The sequence below is a fragment of the Puma concolor genome, chromosome B4 (assembly GCF_028749965.1).
Source record: "Puma concolor isolate L17-30 chromosome B4, mPumCon1.1.hap2, whole genome shotgun sequence".
Lineage (NCBI taxonomy): Eukaryota > Metazoa > Chordata > Mammalia > Carnivora > Felidae > Puma > Puma concolor.
Window position 1 is genome coordinate 137,092,203 of NC_141673.1, and position 19,286 is coordinate 137,111,488.

The 19,286-nt window shown below is 44.3% G+C and overlaps 1 long non-coding RNA gene across 1 annotated transcript; it reads left to right on the forward strand.

The window, feature by feature from the left end:
- Positions 1 to 14,208: 14,208 nt before the first annotated feature.
- Positions 14,209 to 18,605, forward strand: LOC147579542 (uncharacterized). Its single transcript, XR_015253188.1, has 3 exons — positions 14,209 to 14,713; positions 16,091 to 16,403; positions 16,588 to 18,605. It is a non-coding gene; the product is annotated as an uncharacterized LOC147579542 (long non-coding RNA).
- Positions 18,606 to 19,286: the final 681 nt, after the last annotated feature.

Genomic DNA, 19,286 nt, shown 5'->3' on the forward strand with positions numbered 1-19,286 from the left:
TCCTTCTCTCTCTGCCCTCTCTCTCTCTCTCTCAAAATAAAGAAAGAAAGAAAGTTTAAAGGTTTCAGGATGCTTTATTTTTTGAGGGTAGACCGAGAAGTAGATATTATATTTATGTTTACCCTTCTATCGGATATGGTTCAGTTTTCAAAAGTTTGCGTGCTAAATGGGTGAACTTCTCTTATCTGGAAAATTTCATGAAGTGTGACGCTTCATTTCCCAAGATGCCCAATGAAGTGTTGCTAGGTATATTCTGATTATTGGTTTTCCTTTAAACTGCTTCTTAAATTCTCACTTGTTCTAAATCTTTGCCCTGAACTCCAATTTTCTCCATTTCATCCTTTTTCATGGTTAAAAGCAAAACCATCAATACTTTTAGATGAAAACTGTTTGCGGTAGCACGCTGAGATACTCTGGCTTGAAGGCACTGATTGATTTGTGTCTAAAGAGAAATGCAAACCACGTCAATCGCGTCTCTTCTTTCTGCGGAGCGAGTGTCCAAGTGCCTCCTTAGAGCCTCCAGCTTCTCTTCTGGCTCCTGTTGTCTCACCCAATTTCATTAGCTGTCTTCTTCCAACAGATGAAATTATATTTCTGCAGTGCCCCCACAAGCAATCAAAGAAAACACTGCGGCTCTGTCTCAAAGCCTGGGCATCATCCGAACCCTGTCCAGCGCCAAGAGGTGATACAGCAGAGCTATTACTTTTTCTCTAGTCTGACAGCATCCAGAGAATCTCCAGAAAAGGCAAGGGGTAGGTGCCAAACGGTGAAATTCCAGACATAGCCACAGGTAATTTAAAAGTTTTATTGCAGATAATGTGACCCTACTAAAATTTTGCTTTCTGGTGGCGCCTTGACTTCCAGGTGCTTGGGCTCTAGGAGAAAAGGGTTATTTGGTCTGATTCTGCAGCTCAACCTCTCACCCTGCTCAGATCACACTTTTGTTGGAAGATCTGCCTGTCCTCCTGGAAACGTGTTCACCCATCATGCATTATGGTTTCCTCTTAATCTTTATTTTATTATGTTCCCACATAACGCCATATGATACCATGAAAATACAGAGAACTCAGCAAGCAATGCTCTAACAACAAAATTGACTGTGTGTGTGTGTCCGTCTGTGTGTATGTGTGTGTGTGTGTGTGTGTGTGTAAAGGGCACCAACAGGTGTGATAAGGGCACAACAAGTAATTTACTGCCATGGAAAAATGAGTTAAAATTCTGGATGCTTCTCACTTACTCTTAGGGATTCATTTTGAGCTTTAAGATTTAAAGAAATTCTCCAATGCCTGGTGAAATAAATTTCAACTGTATTGATTCTGAGATCATCGTATTGTTGGAAGGTAGATCTAAAATGAGTTCATTCCTGGGCTAATCCTAGTTTAATGTGTGAACTCAGCCATTAGTTTGTGGTATCCAGACATGTTTATCTACGCGTGTTCCCTCCATGCCCACAGGACTGTCTCCTTGCCTCCCTGCCTCTCAGGCAGGAGTATTCTCCTCCTCGCTTCTTTCTTTTCATTCCTAGTCAAAACCTAACAGCAGAAGGGAGGGAAAAGGGTCTGATCACAAAGAAATATCAATGATTAACTACCATTTAGAGACCTCCCTATACCAACCCCAGGATATTTCCAATTTCCTGGGGCTCAAAACTTACACATAGGAAGTAAAGATCTGCTGTGGAATTTTGGGCAAAAACCAGTGGCTAGTTGGGTGATCTCTTTTAATAATCCGGATCGATTTTTGTGGACATCATTCATTGTGTTTATGACTTATTGTGGGTTCCCATGACTAGGGTGGTTTTTACTTTGGATGTGAGGGACAGATTTGACGTTAGATGTTGGCATTCTTGGGCATATTTTCTTTCCAAGCTTTACAAATATCACTTCCTCTATAACCTGAATTGCAAATTTGGCCCACGTTATGATCTGAATGCTTGTCTCCCTCCCAAATTCACGTGTTGAAGCCCTAACCCCCAATGTGATGGTGTTTGGAGATGGGACCTTTGGGAGCCAATTAGGTTTAGATGAGTTGTGAAAGTAGGGCTTTCGTGATGGCGTTAGCGTCTTTATAAGAAAAGGAAGAGAGACCAGGAATTATTCTCTCTGCCCTGTGAGGACACAGGGAGAGCACTCTCACCAGGAACCGAACCATCTGCCATCTTGTTCTTGGACTTTCCAGCCTTCAGAGCTGTGATAAGATACAATTCTGTTGTTTACACCACCCAGTCCACGGGATTTTGTTATAATAGCCCAAGCCGACTACCGCAGCTGACGTATCTGGGCTGGCTACCCCAATTCTGAATCGATCGCCCCGACAGAGCAAGAGCCTATAGTCTGAGGAGCCGAGGAGCATTGTGCACGTGGTCTATCATGCTTGCTAATGCTACTAAGACGAAACTACGGATAACAGAGAAAGTGGTGAACTTTATAAAGAGGGATAACTGAAAGGAGTATTGTTAAAAGTTGCGATCACTGGAACGTGAATAAATAAATACGCCAAACTAAAATTACGGCAAAACAAAAGGTGAAAAAGACGGCCAAAGAAGTTGGGGTAAAATAATACATAACAGGAGATTTACCGTCTGAATCACGTGTAAGTGAGCAGCTGGGTAGCGTGAAGTGCCCTCGTGTTGTTCGCCATTATTCCCACCAAACATCCGCAGAACACTCTTCATCATATAAAACCGAAACTCGGTACCCGTTAAATAATAACTCCTCTTCCCCCACCCGCCCGGTCCCTGGCGCCTGCCATTCTTTCTGTGTCCATGAATTTGATCATTCCAGGTACCTCACGGCAGTGGAATCATTCCGTATTAGTATTTTTGCGACTGGCTTATTGCAGTTAACATAACGCCCCTCAAGGTTCATCCACAGTGTGCATGTGTCAAAATTTTCGTCTTTTCTTGGTGATGAAGAATATTCCAACATCTGGACATACAGCATTTTGCTGATCCACCCTCCCACCTGTCCATGGACACGAGGGCTGTTTCCACCTTTTGGCTACTATGCATAATGCTTCTCTGGACGTGGGTGCATGGGTATATCTTTGAGACCCTGTTTTCAATTCATTTGGGTACATATTGAGAAACGGAACTTCTGGATCACATAGTAATTCTTACTTTTTTGAGCAGAAAGGGGCATTTTGAACGTCCTCTTCAGATTACAGACAACAGAACTGCATATGCATTTGTCTGCTGGTCCCTGAGCACACTCTGTTGCTGACAGGAAGCCTCTTATTTGCGTTGATGGAAGAAAGGAAGTAGGAACTAAACATAGCCCCTTTGAATATTATGGTAGAACCAAGGAGCGCCTGGGTGACTCAGTCAGTTAAGTGTCTGACTCTTGATTTTAGCTCAGGTCATGATCTCATGGTTAGTGAGTTTGAGCCCCACATCAGGCTCTGTGCTAACAGTGTGGAGCCCACTTGGGTTTCTCTCTCTCTCTCTGCTCTCCTGTGCTTTTGCTCTGTCTCAACATAAATAAATAAACTTTTAAAAAAGAACCAAGAACCACAGAGTCATGGATGCATAAAGTCAGGATGGCCCATCAACGGTCGGTTTGGTGACCTGCCTTTCTGCCACTGTCCTCACATAACAATGTCATCCATTTTACATAAATGTGTGAAGTCACACAACTAGAAAATGATGGAATAGAGCTTACACGTGTCATGTTTCCTGGTATAGTGTCTTTCTTTCATGATGCCATTTCTTTATTCTCAGAATCCTAGAATTAGACGATATTGACTTAGAGACCAAATAAGTCAGTAGTTTTCAAACTTTTAAAAATGGAGACTTCCTTTGTTCAAATACAGAGTCACACAAAAATGCCAGGGCATCTTAGATACAGAAGCAGGGCATCTGGACTCTTTGTTTTCCTTTATCTGGATCTGGAGAGAGCTTTGCAAGTCTCTAGGAAGCAATTTGAAACTCCCAGGTCAATGTCTTCATTTTGCAACGAAGGAGACAAGCTTTGTGGGCAAGGGTGGGTTGGGGGTTGAGGTTGTTTTCCCAAGACTGTTAAAATATTGTGGGCAAGCTTGATCTAGAACACACACTAACAAGGGCTGCTTCCTTAGCACTCTCACGATTATGTAATGCTACTTAAGCTTCAGTCAGCCGTGCTTTTATCTAAATCTTAAAAAAAAAAAAAGAGAAATGCCACTCAGGAGCTATTTGCTGCTCTTCATAAGGTAAAAACTCTGTTTTCTGGAGAATCTGGTTTCACATTCTTGCACCTCTCTGTAATAAGCAGAGGGGACATTATGTTTTCTTCGATTTTAGAAGGCACTGAGTTGTTTTGGAGTTAATAGTGATATTCTTGTGTATATTTAGAGTTTTTTAAAGTTTATTTATTTATTTTAAGAGAGAGAGCACACAGGGAGGGGCAGAGAGGGAGGGAGAGAGAATCCCAAGCAGGCTCCGTGCTGCCAGAGCAGAGCTCAACGCAAGGCTCAATCTCACAAACCATGAGATGATGACTGGAGCCGAAATCAAGAGTTGGATGCCCCACCGACCGAGCCACCCAGGCGCCCTTGTTGTGTGTATTTCAGGGAAAGACAGAGAAACAATGGAAACTACTTCCCCTCACCCCGTCACTATAGCTCCTGGAACTGGGCAAACCCAAGTTCCCCAACGCCCCTAGGTGCAATCAGCAAGAGGACACCATGTTTGAATTTCTCAACACGCAACTCATTAGTCCCTCAGCTCCCATGTCTTCTTCTGGTACATAAAGATTTTGATGTCTTCATTTGATGCTTCTAGTTCACGGTCCTTCTCTGCGTAGCTACTAAGAATTTGGGTTTAGTTCGTCCTTTTGGGAAGAGTTTATCTTTCTGATAGTTTTGCCTGTCTTGATTGGTCCAGTCATGGTCATTCCTTAAGACAGAATGATGACCCCAGTAGAATTCCAAAAGTTCTTGCAGTCCAGTTTTCCTGAACCTTGCAAGTTCCAGAACATTAAGGTGTATAAAAGTAGTAAGTCGCTGACTTTCCCTACAGGGGAGACCCAAGCATTCTCTTTATTTAAATAATAAAAATAAGTATTGCCCCTGAAGTTAGGATTAGGGTTAGGACTGTTCTCTGCCTGTAGGGATGCATAGGTGGGGAGAAACGAGCCATCTCTGTTGCAACGCACTGCTTCTGGCTTTCTTCCCCACAAGGCCTTCCCCTACCAAGGCAGCAACACAAGCCATGAATAGGCTCTCAGAGTTCATGGTTATACCCATCAATCTGCTACTCTATCTATAGGTTAGAGCTTATGGCAGAACATTAGGGTGAAGAAGCATTCTTTGGGCTTTTTTTTTTATTTTTGAGAGAGAGAGAGAGAGAGCACATGGGGAAGGGGCGGGGGGGGGACAGAAGATCTGAAGTGGGCTTGGCGTGGACAGCAGGGAGCTCTATGTGGGGCTTGAACTCATGAACCGTGAGATCATGACCCGAGCCAAAGTCAGACGGCTCCACCGACTGAGCCACCCAGGTGCCCCGAGAAAAAGAGAATCTTAAGCAGTCTCCACACTCAGCACAGAGCCCAATGTGGAACTTGATCCCAGAACTCTGAGAACCTGAGGAGCCAAAAATCGAGCATTGGGTGCTCAACTGATTGAACCACACAGGCGCCCCTCTTTATGGGTTTTCATTTCATTTTCTAAGAGGGTAAAAGGCTTTCAATCCTGCATGACTCTTTGGAACTTTCTTCCTTCTTTCCTCTCCTCCATTCTCCCATGGGTAGTGGGGACACTGAAGAAGTGACCAAGGGCAGGGCCCCAGTGAAGAAGAGAATCATCCTACTTCCCTGTTCCTTGAACCTACTTCCTTTGTTCTCAGCCTAAAAACGAAGACGTCAGCTGCTTTTTTGGAGGATGCTTAACAAGTTCCCTATAATCATCGGGTGGTATGATCAAAATCAGTGGTGGTTAAAAGTAATGTCTTTCAGGATGCAAAATATTCTGAACCAGGTGTCGTGTGAGGTGCCAGGGGGACAGTGGTAAATGACACCAACCCCAGAACTTGCCTTCATAGATCTCACGTCTCTCAGGGAAACAGAAATTGAAAAAGTAATTTCATGGGACGTTAGGGACAATTTACGAGGGGAGAAAGATTATGAAAGTGGGTGACCCTTGGCTTTCATGGGCCGTAAACGACGATTAGAAATACTTTTTAAAATCTGAAGCACACAAACATCAAAAGCTCTATACAAGAATATAGATGATGAGGAATCCAAGTGGGAACCAGGGCTGATCAGTGGTTATAATCTTTCTAAATTAAACACGATGTTAGAACACATGTTGGGATCAGGAAAAAAGTCACCGTGGCAATGCGCGATGCAAAGGATACGCCTTGAAGAAACCACGCTGCTCTCTTGAAAGAGAAATGCTTAATACCACAGGTGCTTTGAGAGTTCTCCTTGAAAAGCATGCGGACTCAGAAACTGAAAGTGCTTTAGGAATTCCAGTTCTCCAAATGGGCAATATTTGTCAACACTGTTATCCTGTCAAATCACTCGTGCATTATCAATCGTGACAATTAGAAGAGACCTTGCAGATGTTGTCTTTTAAATTCTCTTGACGTGTCCGTCTCTGTTCTCCTGCTTCCCTCCCCCAGTTTGTTTGACATGAAGATTTCTGAGACAAGTAAAACTTGTCGCTAACATGAGAATTGTGTTCTATGTGCCGGGTGCAGCGCTGAGCCATTTACTTGCCCCAGCTGACGCAGGACAGACCTCTTTTCTTATCTCTTTTATAGATAGCGTATCGGGCTCAAAGGGTTTCATCATTTGCAGGGAAGTGTTGGAGTGGGTGTAGGTCTGATTCCAGTACTAGTATCATTGTGTTCCATGATATGTCCTCTCATATCTAATTAACTTAATTTTAATCGTTCTGTTAAATAATTTCAACACACCTGATGGAAATTTAATGGGGGGCGGGGGACATAAGAATCAAGTCCAGTAGGCTTCAAAACACTGATGAGCCTAAATTTTTTTTAACATTTATTTATTTTTGAGAGACAGAGCGTGAGCAGGGGAGGGGCAGAGAGAGTGGGAGACACAGAACCCGAAGCAGGCTCCAGGCTCCGAGCTGTCAGCACAGAGCCCCACGCGGGGCTCGAACCCACGATCCGGGAGGTCGTGACCTGAGCCCAAGTCGGACGTTCAACTGACTGAGCCATCCAGGTGTCCCAAAGCGCATATGAACCTTAAAAGTTGGCGCTAAGTCCCACCATTAAGGCAGATGGGTGAACACAGCTGTGTCACTCAGCACCGGCCCGCATTGTCCCCCAAGGATCAAGTCTCTGGACCTAGCTCTTAGCTATCAAGGTGTCAATTCTTTCTTCCTGATGAAAAGCTGAGAAATGGAAAGGAGGCTCTGAGCGAAGGTGCTTGAAGAGGAAATAAAAGGGGGTAGGGTGACAGAGACTCAGCAGAGGCTTGGTCATTGTTGTGAAGACTTCTCGATAGACTTCCCTTTTTCAGCTTTATCGAGGTACAACCACTAAAATGATAATGTACTTAAAGCGCACAATATGACGATTTGACATATGCATACATTGTGAAAGGATGGTCACCATCCAGTTGATGAACATATCCATCACATCACATACTTACGGTTTTTTGTGTGCGTGAGAACACTTAAACTCTCCTCTCTGAGCACATTTCACTTATAAAATAGAGTGTCGTCAACTACGGCCACCATGTTACACATTAGATGCTCAGACTTCACTCATTTTGTAACCGACAGTTTGTACCCATTTCCCAACATGTCCCCTTTGCCCTCAACCCCCAGCTCCGGGCAGCCACATTTCTATACTTTTTTTTTTAAATATTTTTTTACGTTTATTTATTTTTGAGAGACAGAGCACGAGCAGGGGAGGGCAGAGAGAGAAGGAGACAGAATCAGAAGCAGGCTCCAGGCTCTGAGCGGTCAGCACAGAGCCCGACGCGGGGCTCTAACCCACAAACTGTAGGATTATGACCTGAGCCAAAGTCAGATGCTTCACTGACTGAGCCACCCGGGCGCCCCTCTATTCTTTATTTCTATGAGTTTGACTTTGTTTGTTTGTTTGTTTGTTTGTTTTAAGATTCCACATATAGGTGATACGTGCAGTCTTTGTCTTTCTCTGTCTGGCTTATTTTGTTTAGCACAATGTCCTCCAGTTTCGTCCATATTATCACAAATGACAGGATCTCCTTCTTTTTTGAGGCTGAGTGATATTCCATTTTGTGCATATTTATATCTATCTATCTATCTATCATGATTTTCCTATCTGTATCTATCACGTTTTTAAAATATGTTTACGAAGTGTTTTTCTAATGTTTATTTATTAATTGTTGAGAGAGGGAGAGAGAAAGAGAGAAAGAGAGAGAGAGAGAGGAAGTGGGGAAGGGGCAGAGGGAGAGAGAGAATCTTAAGCAGTCTCCATGACCAGCACTGAGCCTGACACGGGGCTTGATCTTATGAGATCATGAAATCATGACCTGAGTCAAAATCAAGAGTTGGATGCTTAACTGACTGAGACACCCAGGTGCCCCTGTCCAATCAGTTATTGATTTAATATCTGTACTTGTTATTGGTTTGTTCAGACTTTCTATTTCTTCATAATTTAGTCTTGGTAAGGTATGTGTTTCCAAGAATTTACCTACTCATTCTAGGTCATCTGATTTATTGGCACGGCATATACTTGCTCATAGTTGTTGCTTAGTTGTTCCTTAGCATTTCTGTGTTATCAGTTGTAACTTTCATTTTTTATTTTGTAAGTCTTCTCTCTTTTGTCTTAGTTTAACTGAAGGTTTGTCAACTTTATCTTTTCAGCAAGCAAATTTTTGGTTTCATTGATCTTTTCCATTGTCTTTCTAGTCTCTAATCTCTGTGTCATTAATTTCCACTCTGATCTTTGTTATTTCCTTCCTTCTGCTAACTTTGGGCTTAAGTTGTTTGCCTTCTACTCGCTCCTTGATGGTCAAGGTAGGTTGTTTATTTGAGATCTTTCTTTTTTCTCTTTCATTTTTTTAAAAAAATTTATCTTTATTTTTGAGAGAGAGAGAAAGAGAGAGAGACAGACAGAGAGACAGAGAGACAGAGCACGAGCAGGGGAGGGGCAGACAGAGGGAGACACAGAATCCAAAGCAGGCTCCAGGCTCTGAGCTGTCAGCGCAGAGCCCGATGCGGGGCTCGAACCCACAAACCGTGAGATCGTGACCTGAGCTGGAATCAGACGCTTAACTGAGTGAGCCACCCAGGTGCCCCTCTTTTTTCTTAATGTAGGTGTTTATCACTCTACACTTCCCTCTTAGAACTGGTTTTACTACATCTCATCAGTTCTGAGATGTCGTGCTCCTGTTTTTTATTTGTTGCAAGGTATTTTCAAATTTCTCTTTTGATTTATTCTTTAATCCATTGGTTGTGTGGGAGTGTGTGGTTTAATCTCCACATATTTTATACATGGATCTTTTCTTATGGGAACCCTTAGGAGAAATTGGGAACAAGCTTAACCAAACAGTAATAAGTTTATCAGACTGCCTCCATCAAGAAATTTTAATGACAGAAAATTGTTTCGTCTATAAATTTCATTTTAACCTAAGCAAGAGGGAGAGCAGGCTCTGTTCATCTTACTTTATACCTGGAGAGAAGACCCACAAGAAGTCAATGAAGATGCTAGTATGTGTTGAACTATGTCTCTGCCCCACCCCCGTCCCCCAATTTACATATTGAAATCTATCCCCAGTGCTTCACATGTGACCATATTTGGAGATAGTGTCTTTACAGAGGTAATTAAGTTAAAATGAGGTCATTAAGGTGGACCCTAATCCAATATGACTGGTGTCCTTATAAGAGGATTCCTCTGGATCCAGACATGTACAAAGGGAAGACAATGTGAAAACACAAGGAGAAGATGGCCATCTAGAAGCCAAGAAGAGCCTTGAAACAGACCCTTCCCTCACAACCCTTGGGAGGAACCAATCCTGGCAACACCTTGATCTCAGACTTCTAGACTTTAAAACTGTGAGAAGGTGGACACTTGGGTGACTCAGTCAGTTGAGCCTCTGACTTTGGCTCAGGTCGTGATCTCACAGTTCATGGGTTCGAGCCCCGTGTTGGTCTCTGTGCTGACAGCTCGGAGCCTGGAGCCTGCTTCAGATTCTGTGTCTCCCTCTCTCTCTGCCCCTTGCCTGCCTGTGCTCTGTCTCTCTCTCTGTCTCTCAAAAATACATACACGCTAAAAAAAATAAAAAAAAACTATGAGAAGGTAAATTTCTTTTGTTTAAACCACACGGTTTGTGGTACTTTGTTATGGCAACCCCAGCAAGCTGAAATGTGACACCTCACACACTTTGTCCCTCAAATCCCTGTTTGTGCATGTTTCTCTACACCCGAGGTATCCAATATGGCAAACATTAGCTACATAGGTCTATATAAATTAATTAAGCAAAGTTAAAATACAGTCGCACTAGTCATATTTCACGTACTTGCTAGCAACTGCTGACTGGACAACACAGATTATTATTCTGTCACCACAAAAAGTTGTATTCAACAGGGCTGGTTGAGACTAACCTTAATTTAATGTCACAGTAGAGAGGGAAGAGACAGAAGAGAGAGAAGGTACAACCTCTAGGACCACATTGAATATCGAGTAAATTTTTAAGACTTAAGCTGAGACCATTCCGTACCTGGTTTAGTTTAGTCTCAACATGAGCGGTCACAAAGAAGGGGTCCGTGCGCGCGTGTGTAAGCGGGCCATCCCCCGAAGTCCCCTTTTATCTCGAACCGAATTTCTAAGCCTCCATGTCTGCTAACCCTTGTTCCTAATTTTCCCACTTCCAAAACTCCAATTTAAGCCTTAGTGTGATTTGTTTCTTTAGGCGTGCCAATTCCTGCAACATATCGCGCACGATTTCAACCTTATCCCTTAAGAATGCGACTTAATCCTACATTCGAATGGCCGGGGCACAAGTGAACCTCTGTTTTAAATGACTGGTGAAAAACTGGATGTGAAAAGGGTCAGAGGTTTCCCAAACAGTGATTTCCTGGACGACGTGTGTGTGTTCCTGCTCTGGCGTGAATTATGGGGCAGGAAGGAAGACAGAACAAGCAAATTAGAGCAAAGTGTAAAGAGGAGAGGGCAGAGAAGGGAAAAGGGGGGTTCTTGGTAGGAATCGCACTGGTGGATGAATAATCTCAGAAGGCATCTAACGTTTAAGCGAAGTTGCTAAAGTCTTAAAGGAGAGTACATCGCTCTGAGTTCCCAGCCAGGAATTTGAGTCAAGCCGAGGCAAAGATGTGAACAGGACCCATCCACTTGTAGAGACCTACAAGAAACCGAATGATTCAGAGGGAAAAAGAAAGCCACATGAGAAGCTGGCACGGACAAGTATTTACGGCTTATTATATGGCAGGACTGTCTTCTTAAGTAGAATTCTGCCTAGAGGACAGGGTAATCAATAGGTCGGGCGTGACTCACACGGAGGCGAGAGAGCATGGAGGGATTGGAGAAAGGAAGGGTTGCCTCGCGCTCACGTGTCTTCCCAACGGGTATACGTGAAACCGGAAATCCCAGTGGTTAAGACTACACCCTCCTCAGCTCTTTCCAGTATTTCGTACGTTAGCCCCTAATGAGGTAGGCTACTGATCCCTAAAACTGGTGTGCTGGCAAGTTTTTGCAGCCAATTCTCAGAAACACAGGGAGGATATGTCCTCCCTGCTGGTGCACACCCTGCAGGTTAAGGGCAGACTCCTTTGCAAGGCCGTCGCGACTTCAAACACTAGCCACAAATTTCAGGCATCCCCTGCCCCTCTGCCTAGCTGACTACAAACGTGGGCCTTCCCACAATCCCCTCAGGTTTCAGAATGGGTGCGAATGCCACACCGAACTCAGGATGCCCCTGAGGAAATGATTACCATTTCATTATATAGGACACAAATGAAGAGCCAAATGAACAGGTATGTAGGGCAAGTTCTAGTAGGGTCTCAAGTTCCTGCCTCAGGGTCCAGACTTTTACATGGGGATTCATATATAGGCACGATGGATTAAACCATTGGCCACATGACCGAACTCAGTCTCCAGTCCCTTTCCTCTCCCAGCGTCAGAATTGTGGCTGAAAGTTCCAACCTTCTGTGCCCATGCTTGGTCTTTCTAGTGTGGCCAGCCCTTCCCTCAAAGCTATAGAAGGGCTCATTGTGAGTCATTTCATTAGTACAAACTCAGGCATGTTGTCAAGGGACTTGTTATAAGTAACAAGAGTTACTCCTATTATTCAAAAAATTCCCAGAGTTTTTGGAGCTCTGTGCCAGGAAGGACAGATGCCGGCTATGTTCCTTCTCCTATCTCAGGAAGAGATACACGTGATACGCTCTCGTGGGCTGGTGTGGGTTGACTCCAGCACACCACTGTTCCTAGCCTCTGGATTCTTCTGCAGAGACTTGAAAAATCCTAATATCTGGGTCTCAGCCTCAGAGATTCTGCTTTAATTAGTGTGGGGACCAACCTGGCCCTGAAGCCTTAGAAGCTCCCAGAATTTCCTCATGTGCAGCAAAGCTTCATTCCTACGGACCCTCCTTCTCCTTCCTTAAAGCCTCCCCCAACAGTCTCCAGGATATAAACCCAAAGGGGTTGGAAGTGGGATTAACCCTTTTTGGTTTTCTGAGCGATAAGGCAGAGTTGCAAGGGATGCCCTGGCACAATTTAGGGCCAGCCGTCCTGCTCCTGCCTGGGATCTAGGAAGCCTGGCATTGCTTTGTGCCCCTAAGAACCTTTCCGTGGCATGGATACCCTGGCTTGAAGCTCAAACTGTCTTCTTCATCATCAATCATCATCATCATCATCATCATCATCACAAGGCTGAGCATGTTCAAACCTGCTGGAGACAAACCTGAACAGGTCCGATGAGAGAAATGGGTCCTTAACCCAAAGCCTTCGTGCAGATCCTACTAACTGAGTTAGTGAGTTTCCTCTCGGGGCATATAACTAAATGATTACCATAAACTATAAGACGCTTTATAGCCTACATCATTCTTTTAGTTAGGTATTTCCATGAGTTCCTTCTTCCAATTCCTTCAGCTCTTTGTCTACACGTCACCTAATCAGTAAGGCCTCCCCTGACCCTCATTTTCCCCAACACAATTGGTTATCATGGGAAGTATTTCACACATGCTTCCCCAGTGACTGCCTACATCTCTGTGCCAGGAAGAAAGCCCGGGGAGAGCCATCCAACAGGAAGCGGGGCTTTCTGGGAAGAAGCAAGGATCTGATTGAGATCCTTCAGGATCCAAGTTTGTCATTTTAAGTCAATGCGCCACTCCCAGGGGCTTAAAGCCACTGCAAACGTGTGCCGGGTTCTAGCAGAGTGTAGTCTCGGAGGGCAGCATGTGGTTCTTAGGATATGCTGTCGAGGGAAGAATTCCTCAGGCCCCATTTGTGTTCCCTTGCGATCATCCTCCAGGAAGGGAGAACAGGAGTGTGAAATTGTTTAACAGACGGAGCTAGAAGTTCAGAGCTCTCCGTCCTCAGTAGGAATCCAAAAAACTAGAAATGCTTACAGATAAAGCTTACGTGTTTCTCGGAGATGGCAATCTGTCATCTTCCACTGCCCAGTGGTGACTCTGAAACTCCTACTACTGATCTGTCATTACCTTTCATTCATGTCTCCTCTCGTGAAGGGCTATGTGTGTCCAGCCACGACTTGATGAGGGCAGACCAGCTGGACATTAGACAAGTAAGTACTGAAATTGTTTGATTCAATTTTACTGATCTCACAAGAGCAGAGTTTGGGGTTTCGTAGGATTACAATTTAAGGCACATCATCTAACCTTGAGGTCAGAGACGTTTTGTTGAAAAGTGACATCATAAGTTGAAGTTTGAAGGATGAGGAGAAGTTGTGTTGAGTTTCTAAAAAATAATTGAACTTGATTCTCTAGCCGATGGGCATCTTGTCCCTGAAGGTACAGAATCGAAATTGTCCTTCTGCAGAAGGGATTAATAACCTATTTTCGTGTGTGTGTGTGTGTGTGTGTGTGTGTGTGTGTGTATTTAATTCTGCTGAACCAGAAGAGAAGAACTGGGTGGAATAATATCTACTTGCTGAACAGAGGTATAGTGACACTTGCTATCCAACCCCAGCTAAAGAGTTCCTGTATTTTTAACTAAAGGTGGTATTAGAAGTGTAATTGGCAATGTTGTTTTCCTTTTCATTGTTAGGTGCATTCATTAACTCTAATTGATATTTCAGGGCTTGTATCTTGGTTGATAAAAGCTTAAGATAAAGTATGATTGTCCTATTTTTAGGTTTTGGAAAAAACACAGCTCTTCGGAAAAAGCGGTGTGCAACATGACAAAGGACGAGCCTGTTCCCCCTCGCTACCCCCAGGCATGCGGTGAAGGGCACTAAATGACCTTGGAAGCTCCATAATTCAATAGAGTTTCACGTGAATAAGGCATTATTTGATCTGAAAGCTACAGGGATCAGGCCAAGAAAAGCTTGCTTCGAAAGCCGGAGGAGAGAACCACAGGGGGAAATGTACGAGAACGTTGAGGATGCTTTCGCTGCACCCGCCAACGCGTGACTTTGTCTATTACAAATCTGATTTTAATGTGGTCCATGAATTCTGCACTGGAAAAAAAAAAAAAGAAAGGAAAAGAAAAGGGGAAAAACATTCAGGTTGCCAAGGCCAGTCTATGAGGACTCAGAGCCACGGATGAACAAAAGTCCGGATCAGCTACTTAATCTAAGTAAGGGTGACCCACAACAGGTAGGGTTTAATTTTGACAGTTTCCCCTGTAATTCTATTGTTGTCACCAGGGCGTGGAGAAGAGCAAAGAAAAACGGAGGCAAGTGCATCACGGGCAAAACTGAAGGGAATGAGTCCGTGAGAGGGGCTCCGGAGTGATGGAGTGGTCTTCTGTAAAAGCTCTCAGAAGGGAGGGGGAGCCATTTCAATAGCTGGCAGAAAGCCAGGGACAACTGTAGCTACGGGATGAGAGCAGAGAGAAATCCCGGGCCCCCGGGGGAGGCGTCTGTAGAATCCCCACCAAAAGAATCCACTCCCTGCCATCATTCCAGAGGTAGGAACCTCCTGAGGCCACCTGTGCCCACTTCACTGGCGAAATTCCAAGTCACCCTAAATTATTTTAGACTAGTGGGTGTTCACCCCGTACGTGCATCTTGCCATATCAAACTCTCCTGACGATTCAGGCGGTGAATTTTGCAGCTTTGATGCAAAAACAGCGGGAGAAAGAGGTAAATACAGTTAACATTTATATGGCATGTACCGTGTGCCAGGCCTGGTTCCAAGTGCCTTACATTAGTTTCCTTCCTACCACCTTCCAACATTAAGAGGGAAAGACTGTGTCCTCTTGTTTTACCGTTGGCAGGACTGACGCGTGAGGAGGCTACGTCATTTCCTCAAGGTCACACGGCCTAATGGATGTGAATGTGGCCCATCTGGCACCAGAGTCCAACTCTTAAGCACTATACTGTGCTACCCCCTTTCGATACAACAGAGCCCGTCCATATTGCCGTATTGGTAACGTGTTCACGAGACTAGTAATGGACAGGTCTCTGCAAGCAGTGACCCAAGAGAAAGAATCGGAGCCTGCTGGAAACTTTAACCCATCACATTAACAGAGAGAATAGACATAGACTCATGTATGTGTTTATGCCTTGCAGGTCTGTATAGAATTGGGTTGATACCTCAAAACCAATGGTGAAAACTGCGTGAATTCTGAACATTCTAGAATATTCTAGAATATTCTGCGCGAATTCTGAACATTCTAGAATATTCTAGAATATTCTGCGTGAATTCTGAACATTCTAGAATATTCTAATTCTGGTACGTTATGTGTTATCTTCCAGGTGAGGGGAAAAAATCAAAACCTTCAGGATGACAAATTCCTTTATGACCTTGCTCTTTACTTCTCGTTGGCCTTACTTCTATCGACAACTCTCCTCTTTGGCCTACACAGTAGCCCTCTGAAAGGCAGTTCCGTGAGGGGGACCATGCTTCTCGATGGGAGCATGCTTCTGGAGTTTGCTTCTCAATGCCTTCCCGAAAAGCCCTCCTTCCCCTTCTCTCACTTACCCGACTAATTCATTTTCACCTCCTACAGCTCAGAAGTGACCTCCTTCAGGAAGCCTCCCGGCCCTCCCCCATCAAGGCCGAGGTGAAAGTCTGTCGTGGGTTGTGTCTCTTGTCATCTTCGGCCCTTCTTTCAGCGAACTTCTCATGTGTATTGCCGATGGGGGTTTGTCTGTCGCACTAGTAGACTGGTGGCCCTTAATGGCAGCTGTGGGAAAAAGACCTGGTTTATGGCCGGTGTTCAACAAATATTTGCTGAGCAAATGCGCCAGTTTATGTAGAGAAGATAAAATTCACGTGGTCTGTACTCAGAAGCCAACTGATGATGTTATCTGGGGTGACAAGTATTTCTACGTTCCCTTTCCTTTCTGTTTTTCCCCTGTTCTTCCACCCTTCCTTCTTTCCTCCCCCACCCTCCTTCCATCCCTTGTCTCTGTTTTTTTGTTACATCTGCTTGCTTTTTGGCAACGAGCATTTATTTTGCAATGCGTGCTTATTGCTTGCGTAACCAAAGTCCTCCTGTTGTAGGGAGAAAACAAGAGGCGACTGAAGAAGAAAAAAAGATGAACCCCGCAGTATCCTAAGACTGAGCCGCTAATATTGACACGGTTCTCTTCGGATGGTTGAGGTTTCCGACCAGGACTGCTGAGTTGGTTGGGCGGAGAAGGAGAGGTGAGTCCTCAGCCATAGCTCAGTTTTCAGTTCGTATGATGTTTTGGCTGGAATTCTGGGTCCATTACCAAGAGACGAGGACACACACGCCTCTCCTTTGGGAACCAAGAGGTAGGAACAGCAACAACCAGCTACAGCCAGAAACTCTATTGAGGAAAAGAGAAAGCAGAAAGATTCGTGTTGCGAGCTCTTCCTATGTGTTCCATGCCAGTAGGCAATTTCTCACCTTCTCTGATGTATCCTCTTGACTTTTCTGGAGGTAGAATTGCCTTAAACCTTTACCCGTGAAGGAAATCAGAGGCAAAGGAATTAGGAGACTAATCTGCATGAAGTCAGATAGCTAGCCAGGGAGAAGTTGAGTTGGGCACAAAGTAACCACCCTCTAGAAACTCAGATGGACGGCGTTTTAAAAGCCAAGCAATGCCCCCCTTCCCCCAATAGGGGAGTCCCTGTCCTAATACTAACACAGGAAATGACTAGGATGTTGAGATATCTCCCTTTAACTTTATTTTACATGTGAGGTACAAAAAAAAAGACAGAATCTATCAGGAAAAATGAATTCAGCTCCTCTGGTTGCCGTGGAGACAAACTACTTACCGACCACCTCCGAACCTTTTTCGTGGGGAACAACCACAATTGAGATTTCTAACTTCCAAGAATTGTATTCAAGGAGGATTGGCTTCCACTCATTTACAGTCTGGATTTGAAAACCAAAATTGAGGGGGGCCTCCTGTACTCATTTCTTGGTGTTGAAAATCTGAGTAGCAAAAACTATTTAAATCTTAGAGCTTTGTTTCAAGATCCTGAATGGAGGCAAGTTTCCGTTTCCTAAGAGGTGTGTACATTGTGTGTGTGTGTGTGTGTGTGTGTGTGTGTGAGAGAGAGAGAGAGAGAGAGACAGGGCAAGACAGAGGGCTCTCTAGAAGCTATTTGAAATGCCATTCTATAGAATTAAACATAAAACATGAGAGTAAAAATTAGTTTGTCTCCAAAAGCATTCTTTAAATAAGAATGAATTCGAACCAGAAGAAAAGCAGCATTGTCCTCCCTGGGAATACCATCGGCAACACTTGTGAAACGTTGGTTAAACGTGGAGACACAGCTAGTGAAAATGTCCGTATATTTACAGACTCAGGGCTGCTACCTAGGCGGGGAGATGGGGGAGCCGGGTGCTCACCTGGACTCCTGCTCTGGGAATGGAGGTTTCATATGAGAGTGGGTTTAGGGTAGCTGCCGTGTGTGGGTTCAAACAAAATCCAGAGAATAGGGCCTGGCGTGAAGTGACACTGGAATCAGAGAGGCGGTCTTAAGGCAGCATTAATTGCAGGTGGAGATGGGACGAAAGTAGGCGTTGGTGGAGGGGCCAGCTACTGGAGATGGGAGCCAGGGAAGGCATCAGCGTGGGGGTAGAGGATGGAGTTGTGGAGTTTCTCTGTTGCGCTGGCAGGTAACCCCCAGTCTGTGCTGGGCTACCGAAGCATTAGCCCGTGGTGGACACTTGTTGAGGTCAGCGGGGGAACTGGAGAACACCAGCCCCTTCCTTTCATAGAAGAGGACGCCGCGAGTCAGAGGGCAGACAAGTCGTGTGAGGACACCCAGGAAGTGAGAGCTGAAACCACAGCTCCAGTGGCTTGCGGTCTTCTTGGCTGTTTTGATAAACACAGCCACTGACTGGTACATTGCTTTCAACCAACCTTCATGGCTGCCCGTTATTTTTTTATTTCATTATCTGTGTTCAGTCAATTGATGATAGAAAGAAGCGGGGGATTTCAGCAGACCGTAAACTTCCCTGAAATCATTACCTGTACACTGAATACTATTTAATGGCTATTGGGATATAATCAGTGAACTGAGGTCAGTATCGGGTGCTGATTATGAACAATAAACACGATGATAACTTAGTTAATATGCAGTCTATATATTGTGGATTTCCAAACTTTTTGATAAACTAAGAAAGGGAATGGGGAGAAAACATTTCAAGTTGGAAAATAAATCGAAGCGCAAAAGTGACAGTGAGACGTGCTTTTTGGAAGGTAGAGGCTTACAGGCTTATCCACGCCAGGCACATTAAAGCACTTCTCCATGGTAGTCATATGGCAGTGAAAAAGTTGCCTATGGATGAGTAAAAAAAAAAAAATGGGGGACAGGAAAAGACAGGATGATGGAATCAGAATGGAATGGAATTTGATGGAATCCATTAAAAACTCGGGAGAGACTTTCTCATGAACATGACTGAAGATCAGTGTTTTTCTCCTGGAAAAGCAAACAAGAAAAATTAGAATTTTTTAAGTCCTGCAAATTCAATTGTCCATGGAATTTAGAAGTCAGGTCACCTTCAGGTTTCAAAATTCTTCGAGGACTTCCAAAAGCCCAGAATTAGGCAGAGGCAGATGGGAGGAAATGAAAATCAGAAGCTCAGGCGTGGTGAGTGGAACCCAAAGAAGCAAATCTGAGGAAGAACCACCCAAAATACTGTTACTGGTAGTTAGGGCAAGAGCTGTGTCTCTTGTTTGCAAAAATGGGTGTATTGTACCAGTTTATATAAGGGCAGTTGG